The sequence below is a fragment of the Equus caballus genome, chromosome 5, assembly GCF_041296265.1.
Source record: "Equus caballus isolate H_3958 breed thoroughbred chromosome 5, TB-T2T, whole genome shotgun sequence".
Taxonomy (NCBI): Eukaryota; Metazoa; Chordata; class Mammalia; order Perissodactyla; family Equidae; genus Equus; species Equus caballus.
This window is the reverse complement of record NC_091688.1, coordinates 12,496,579-12,504,418: the sequence shown is the minus strand read 5'-3', so window position 1 is coordinate 12,504,418 and position 7,840 is coordinate 12,496,579. Positions and strand designations below refer to the sequence as shown.

Here is a 7,840-nt window from a genome sequence, read left to right as displayed (position 1 = left end):
CTACCCTGCATCCATCTCCTAAATTGTCCAAAACCATAAGGCCTGTTTGCATACCCTGATTTGGTTCTGCTTCAGCAAGTTTCTGAGTAAGCATGTGGACACGTGTGTGTGTGTGTGTGTGTGTGTGCGCGCACACAAGTGTGCAGCACTGAAGAGAGCCGAGCCTTGGTTAGGGGGACTCTCCCAGTAGCAATTGCTATGGGAAAGAGTTCAAACAAAATGATCTACATGAATTTTGTGGTTCTCTCTGTAGGAGCTACACCGAGCCACGGGAATCCCAGTTCCTGGGATATTCCCAGTTATTCTGTACCCAGGCTCTTTCCAGCAGAATGCACCAGGGGAAGCCAAAAAAGGTAAAAAGAATTGTCCAAACTTGTGTTATGTAGGAACAAAAAAAGTCGCGTCGCAAATAGTTTTGGGTCTATATGTTAGGAAGGGGAGGAGGAAGCCAATAAGAAGGTGAGCCCAGCTGCCCATCTAAGGGGAAAAAGTCCTGGGATTCTTTTGTGCCTTGGATCTAGCCTCTCTGAGGACGCCTAGCCAGGGGCATCTGCACACCTCAGCAGCAGAGAGGCCTGAAGGAGAAGCTGACATGGAGCTGGAGAGAAACCTGCTTTGCCAGTAGAGAAGGTGGGGCCAAGGAGGAGAGAAATGGTTGTTGTGGCCAAAAGCATTCCTGGGTTCTGCTCGCTCCATTAATTCTGCAGAGGGAGGGCCCCCGGTCCCAGCCAGTGCAGGTGTGAACACTCAAGTCATCATTTGGAAAATTGGGCCCCAGAGGCGGGAGCTGCCAGCTGCTTGGTGATGGGCTCTGATGCCTTCCAAGTCTGGGCTGTGCATAGCATCCCCACCCCTGCTCCCCTTTCCCGATAGTGTGCTTGGCCCCCCGCCGCTATCCACCTCCTTCCAATCCTTTGCAGCTTCCCATGTAATTTGCTTGTAATAAGCCTCATAAAGTTTGATCGTGCTTGCTAGGACTGCAGACGGACAAGCGGAATGAGCTCATGTTTCTGGCAGTGGAGCACGAGGGTTAATGGGAGTCCCAGAGGGAGCTGCCTGCCTGGGCTCTTTCAGGAATGGGAGTCAATTTAACAACCTTCAGACCTTCAGAGCGTCGGCAAGGTAAAACCTGACATGCTCTTGATGGTCTCCATATCCTTGTTCTCTGAATTCTTATGGTTTATCAGCTCCATTTACAAGTCCAACCCCCACTCTTCTCTGCCTCCATCTCGTGGGACCTCCACATCATCATAAAACAAAACCTTGACTGTCATCTCATCCCTTTGAACCATTGGGCCCATGCAGTGTTGCACTGTCTCTTCAGTCACTCTCCACACTCCCAACCTCGGCTACATCCCTTCCCATCATTCCTTCTTTCCCAAGACTTCTTATCTCCTCCTCCCATCGCTCCTTTTCCTTCCTCCTCTCCCTCTCTCATTCTCTGTACTTTTCTCAACCTCTGCCATGTGGCTTAGTGGCTTGGCATCTCAGTGGTACATGGACAGATGGACAGAGACCAGAGCGATGAAGAGGCAGTTTCCCAAGGTGAACTAAAAAGCTTTGCTCTTGATTCTTCCAATGCACCCAAGGCACTTGTCAATCTAACACACAGTGTGGAGCACCGTTATGTACAGCCACCAAGGTAAATACTGGGGCTCTCTCTACTGTACACCTTGGAACCTGAATTACCACAGCCATTATTACAGATATTATCACTAAACTATCTTTTGCAAATAGTACTATTATTAATAACTACATTTTCAAGCTTATTAAATAAGTCCACGTATACTATTGGTTCAAATGAATACATCTTTATTGGGTACCTTCTATGTGTCAGTCATTATGCTAATCATGCAGATATAAAATGCCCCTCATAGGACTAACAAAAGTCTCTGGAATGACCAGGCCTCAAGATGTTCATTGGCTGACCCAAGGTCACAGAGCTAGTGAATGAATGGCTCAGATATTTTTCCGTTACAGCTAATGCTCATTCTTCAGCATGGTTTCTCAGACCTGGCTGGACATTGGAATCATCTGGGAAACTAAATCTACAAACATCTGGGTCCCACTCCCAGGGACTCTGATTTCATTTATATGGGGTATGGCCTGGGCTCAAGTTTTTTTTTTTGTTTTTTTTGGTAAGGAAAATTGGCCCTGAGCTAAGATCTGTTGCCAATCTTCCTCTATTTTATATGTGGGATGCCACCACAGCATGGCTTGATGAGTGGTGCATAGGTCCACATCCGGGATCTGAACCCTTAAACCCCAGGCCACCAAAGCAGGGTGCACAAAATTAACTACGACGCCACTGGGCCAGCCCCTCAAGATTTTTAAAAGTTCCCCCAGTGATTCTAATATGCAGCAAAGAAGCCCTGTCTCGAGCCCTTTGTACCGTCTAGCATTGTGTTCTGTTTTCGTGCCATCTGCACACAAGTGAACCTCGTTTCCTCTGTGAGGCTGTAAACAACTTGGGTACACAGCTGTGTCCCCTGCATTGTCTATGTGGGACATAAGGCTCAGCACAATGCTGAATGCACCACAAATAGAGAGCAAACACTTGGTGGATCAGCACAAGTAGTACAACAAGTTGCACGGTGGGATTTGGTGACAGGAAAGACTAGCAAGGGAGTTCCCAGTTCCTCACCTAGTGGCAGGGGGCCTGAGCCATTTTCTCTGACAATTTTTTTTTATTTTGAGGAAGATTAGCCCTGAGCTAACTGCTGCCAATCCTCCTCGTTTTGCTGAGGAAGACTGGCCCTGAGCTAACATCCATGCCCATCTTCCTCTACTTTATATGTGGGATGCCTGCGACAGCATGGCTTGCCGAGTGGTGCTATGTCAGTACCCGAGATCCAAACCGATGAACCCCGGGCCGCTGAAGCAGAACTTGCGCATTTAACCGCTGTGCCACTGGGCAGCCCCCCCTACTCTCTGACAACTCTTAAATACACCATGCAACAATGTTCCTCTCCTTTAAACTTCAAACAAGCTCCTTTACCTGCCCTCTCTCAATTTCCCCCACTTTATCTCTTACAGGATTCCTTTACCCAGGAAATTTCTCTCTCCATTTTAAATTTTCTATTTTCCAAACTGCAAAAGACACCAGCTCGGCTTTCCAGAATGCTTTCCCCCTTTCCAAGCCGGCACTTAGAATCCAGGTTTTGCCACCAGCGCAAGGAGGATCCAAGCCTTCTGCCCTGCCACTGTTGCCTGTGCTACAGACAGATAAAGGGCCTCCATGTACGGGAAGTTTAGTTGTGAGAAGATCCCAAAGCCCTCGCAGGACAATGGCCGAGCCAGTTGTTCCCACACTGTCTGCGCTCTCACCAGAACCACCTTAAACAGCCCTTTCATGACAATATCAGCTCTTTCTAGCAAGCGCCTCAAAACTCTTCAAGCCTCTGCCCATTACCCAGGTCCAAAGCCACTTCCACATTTTTAGGTATTTGTTAGAGCAGCACCCCACGGTCAGTACCAACTTCTGTCTTAGTCTGCTCAGCCTGCTACAATAAAATGCCATCGACTGCGTGGCTTCAACAACAGAAATTTGTTTCTCCCAGTGCTGGAGGCTGGGAAGTCCGAGACTGGGGTGCTGGCTGCTCCTGGTTGGCGAGGGCTCTCTTGCAGATGGTCGCTTTCTTGCTGTATCCTCACATGCAGACAAAGGACTCATGTCCCTTCCTCTTTTTATAAGGGCCTTAATCCCATCATGAGGACCCTACTCTCACGACCTAATCTGACCCTAATGTATCTTCCAAAGGCCTTATCTCCAAATACCACCACTTTGGGGATTAGGGCTTCAACTGTGACTTTTGAGCAGGACGCAAACACTCAGTCTGTAGTACCCTGTATCTGTGGGTGGGGGATGGGATTAGAGTACTTAGCTTAGACAAACTCAAAAGATCACCTGTCAGCAATGCTTCTCACCCCAAATATCTCTTGGTTCTAGGAAAATGGAAAGTACTATAGCTCCATCTCCCAAAATATAGAGTTGTGAGGGATCGGGGGAGAGGAGGGTGGGATTTTTACTTTCAAGAAGCTGCTTCAAAGGATTCATTCAATGATTCATCCAGTGAGTCAGCCAGTTAACATTTATTGAGCCCTTTTGAACAAGCACTAGTTCTAGGAACGGGGATGACTAAAGCATCAACTCTGTCTTCAGGAGCTCCCAGTGTAGCAGGGGAGAAAGACATGAATATAAACAAATGCATCTGTGAATGAAGTGTTACGATGGAGCACAGAGGAGAGGTTCTTCTCCTGTTTGAGAGTTTGAGGGGTGGGAGGTGGGACAGTTAGGGAGGTTTCAGGGAAAAAGTAAAGTAAGAGGTTAGATTTGAAAGAGAAGCAAGTGTTGGCTAGGCGAGTGGATGGAGGGGGACAGTGTGGTGCCTTCCTGTGACCACACACAGCTGCATTTGATGAGTGAGGGGTGCAGTGAGTTGTGCAGGAGTGGGACAGGAAGAAAAGGATAAGATGAAAAGGTGAGTCCGTGGCATATCAGGAAAGGCCTCATGTGTCACCTGGGGGAGCTTGGGCTTCAGTCTGATTACTTGTCACACCCCTAGACTTGGGGAAGTGACTGGCAGCCTCTGCCCCAGGACCTCTTCTCCCACTAAGCATTTGGGTTATGAGGCTGGCTTCAGAAGCAACTGCTCACATATTCAGTCGATTGTCAGATGGCAATGCCACCACCTCCTACAAAGACACTCTCAAGTTGTAAGGTTCAAGGACATTTCCCCCATCGTGTTGAGCTTGTCTGCAGTAAAATGAAATAGTAGGCAATTTCTAGTTGGGTGTTTTAAGCTCTTTGAGAACTGCAGTTATACCAACAACAGGTTACAGATCTACCAAGGTATTTGAAATAACAAGGACTCCCCAAGGAAAAAAACAAAAAACCCCTGTGCCCAAAGTCACCTGCCGTATTTGCTCTCATTCGATGTCAGAGATTTTTATGGATGAAATGTTCCATAACTTTATTTTTTAGAGTTCCACCCAAAACATGGGTCAGTTGTTCTCCCGTCTGACTTTGCAGCTTCACAAATAATTTCCTCCCCTAAGTCCCTTCTTAGCAGAATGAGTGCGGAAAACGTGCCAGAACTGAGGCCAGAAAAGACCCCACTGAATGTTCTTTTGTTTGCTTTTTTCACGTCATCACAGGAGCCTCTGGAAATTCCATGAGTTCTGTTTGCTGAAGGGCCCCGAGCGCTCAATAAAGCTGAGTTTGCAGAAGCACCAAGGGAATTCTGTGTCCCTGGCCACACACCCAGGAACAGGCACCACTGCCTCATTTCTGGAGACATGTATGTATATATTCTTTTTAATGAGAAATCTGTTGAGATTTTCGAGAAAATAAAAAGCTTATTTCTGTTCATTCTGGGCAAACGTCTACTAACCTGATTTTTGCCAAAGACAACAATGGAGACTTCAGTCTCTGTCACAAGACAGTCATTGTCAATTGGAGGACAAGGACATGGTGAAAGAGGAGGGACAGGATCCACAGGTGGGAAGAACCAGGCTCCTGTGAGGTAGCAGGAACTTTACAGATTTTCTCCTCAAGGCAACCAGGGAGGCGGCGAAAAGCATCCCCATTTCACAAACGAGGATATAGAAACTCAGATAATTTGAATAATTTGCCCAAGATCACAGAGGTGGGAGATAGCAGAAGTGGGTTCTACAAGTCTGTACACAGGGCAGGCTCCTAATTAACATCTGCGGGTTCGAAATTCCATGTGCAGAATTAGCAGGGAGAAGAGAAGCCCTTCCCTGATTAATTTGAGAGAGTGATTAATGAGGGATGTAAAAATTGATAAATAGAATATGCCATCAGATTTGGAAAGTGCTTTTCTACCTTACACAACCTTCTGCGGCTCTTGTCTCATAAGATAGAAGGAACAAATGAAGTATGGATTTTTCAGGCAAGGAAGCTGCAGCTTGACAGGATCATTTAATGAATTAGCAACAGACTGGGGAGAAACCCCAGTTCCTGCATCGAAGTCAGTGGCCCAGCGCTGTCTTTGTGCTTCTCAAGCGTTGACATGTTTCAAAATCAATACAGATTTCCAGATACCACCCTAAATCCACTGTATCACCGTCTCTGGAAATGGGCCACAGGATCTGTATTTTAAGCAAACCCCCCAGGTGACTTTTTCTGACCCCAAAATTTGTGAACCTATGTCTTCTTTTCTTTCTTTTTTTTTTTTTTTTTTTGGTTACTTACACTTTGTGAGTTGGAAGACCTGGTTTCTCCCTACCCTCTGGTCTATGAGTGTCTTCTCATCTAAAAATCTGTTTTAGAAGGGAGACAAGAAAATACCCCTCATTCTCTCTCATTTTTAATAAGCCTCACAGTTCTTGTGCGTCTAACTATAGCTTTTCTTTATTCAGTTTTTTTTTATTAGGAATAAAGCACATATGGTCACCATCCCTCATGTAATAACGTCCTTATAATTGAAAGCAACTCAAGTCTTTCTTCAGAATCCTCTACTTCAGACTGAATACTCTGTCCTTTTAGCCTCAGAATTATGAAATATTTTAGACTGCAGCAGCTCTGAGTTGTAGACCCCAAGGATAGCAACACAGACGAGCTCCAAAGATATACTTTTTTCCAATGCACCATACTTTTAATAAATGTTATTTAAGATTCCCACTGATTTCACTTAAGAATGGAAACATACATTTTCCATTTCCTCTTGTTGCCCTACATTTTATTTAAAAAAACCTAACCTAAAGTTATAAAACATGTAAACTGAAATGGTAATTTCCAAAATCGCTGATAGTAATGTTACACTACTTGTGCAAATCAATGAAAGCGATTGGACTAATTTTACCTGTTGCTAAGTCAAGATTTATAGCTGCCCATTATCTTGGGGAAAAGATTGGTCAGATAGGCTCAAAATCTTTTCCCATCTTTCTTTAGCTTTGTTTTTCTTTATAAGAAAGACAGTGTCAGTAAAAGCGGCAAAAACACCCTCTTTTCCTCTGATCTTTGCTCTTCCCCCCCAAAAAAACAAACTATTTCTTTTTCCAAATTCCTGGCAGGTAATTCCTGTTTGGACTTAAAAAGACAATTCATGCATCTATTTTCTTATGACGTAAAAGATCATAGAAATGCCCTAGAAGAAAAACAACAGTTTGGGAGATATGACGAGGCTAACAGAAAGGAGCAGATGTCTCCATCCACAGTCAAACCACTTTGACAAGATGTCCCTCTTCTAGCACTTGGCTAATATTTGTGCTCGCTTATCCTGTGACACTTCTGGTACCATAGGGGGCTTGGGACTTTCTTGCCTGTATTGTTGTATCCTAAAAAGTTTGTTAAGCACATGCAGTAGGACTAGATTCAATACCCAGTCAAAATCTAAGTTCTGAGTCTAATAAAAAAATGAATACTTAGCTTCTGTTTATTTCTTTTTGTTTTACCTTCTTGTCTCGGCCTGTAGAAAGACTTAAACATTTAGAAATAGCCAACTAAAAAGTCAAATCCTTTGAGAAGGTGTTGAAGTCAGTGCACTCTTCCTTCCTCGCTCTATCAAAGGACCTTCCCCAGGCAGAATTATTCAGCCAAAAGACCTGGATGGCCCATGGAGAAGGAAGTGCTGACATTAACACATGGGATTGGCACGCAGAGCGAGTGCCTGTCGGCAGGAAATATGTACAGACACAGTGCTTTATGACCCGTAGATGCCACTCTTTCCATCGCCAGCCAACTTTATCCGGAAAGACCATTCTGCCTGGTGTCCTGAATATCACATACAAATGAGCTTTTTTGTTCCTAAAAGATCATTTCCTTACTCAAGGCCTTTGTCTGCCAATGTATAAAATCTACAAAGAAAAACAACAA

At 45.0% G+C, this 7,840-nt stretch overlaps 1 long non-coding RNA gene across 1 annotated transcript; it reads left to right on the top strand.

Annotated features, from left to right (window-relative positions):
• Nucleotides 1-251: 251 nt before the first annotated feature.
• LOC138924012 (uncharacterized) lies at nucleotides 252-5,300 on the top strand. The gene is made up of 3 exons (XR_011438467.1): nucleotides 252-353; nucleotides 976-1,122; nucleotides 5,158-5,300. It is a non-coding gene; the product is annotated as an uncharacterized lncRNA (long non-coding RNA).
• Nucleotides 5,301-7,840: the final 2,540 nt, after the last annotated feature.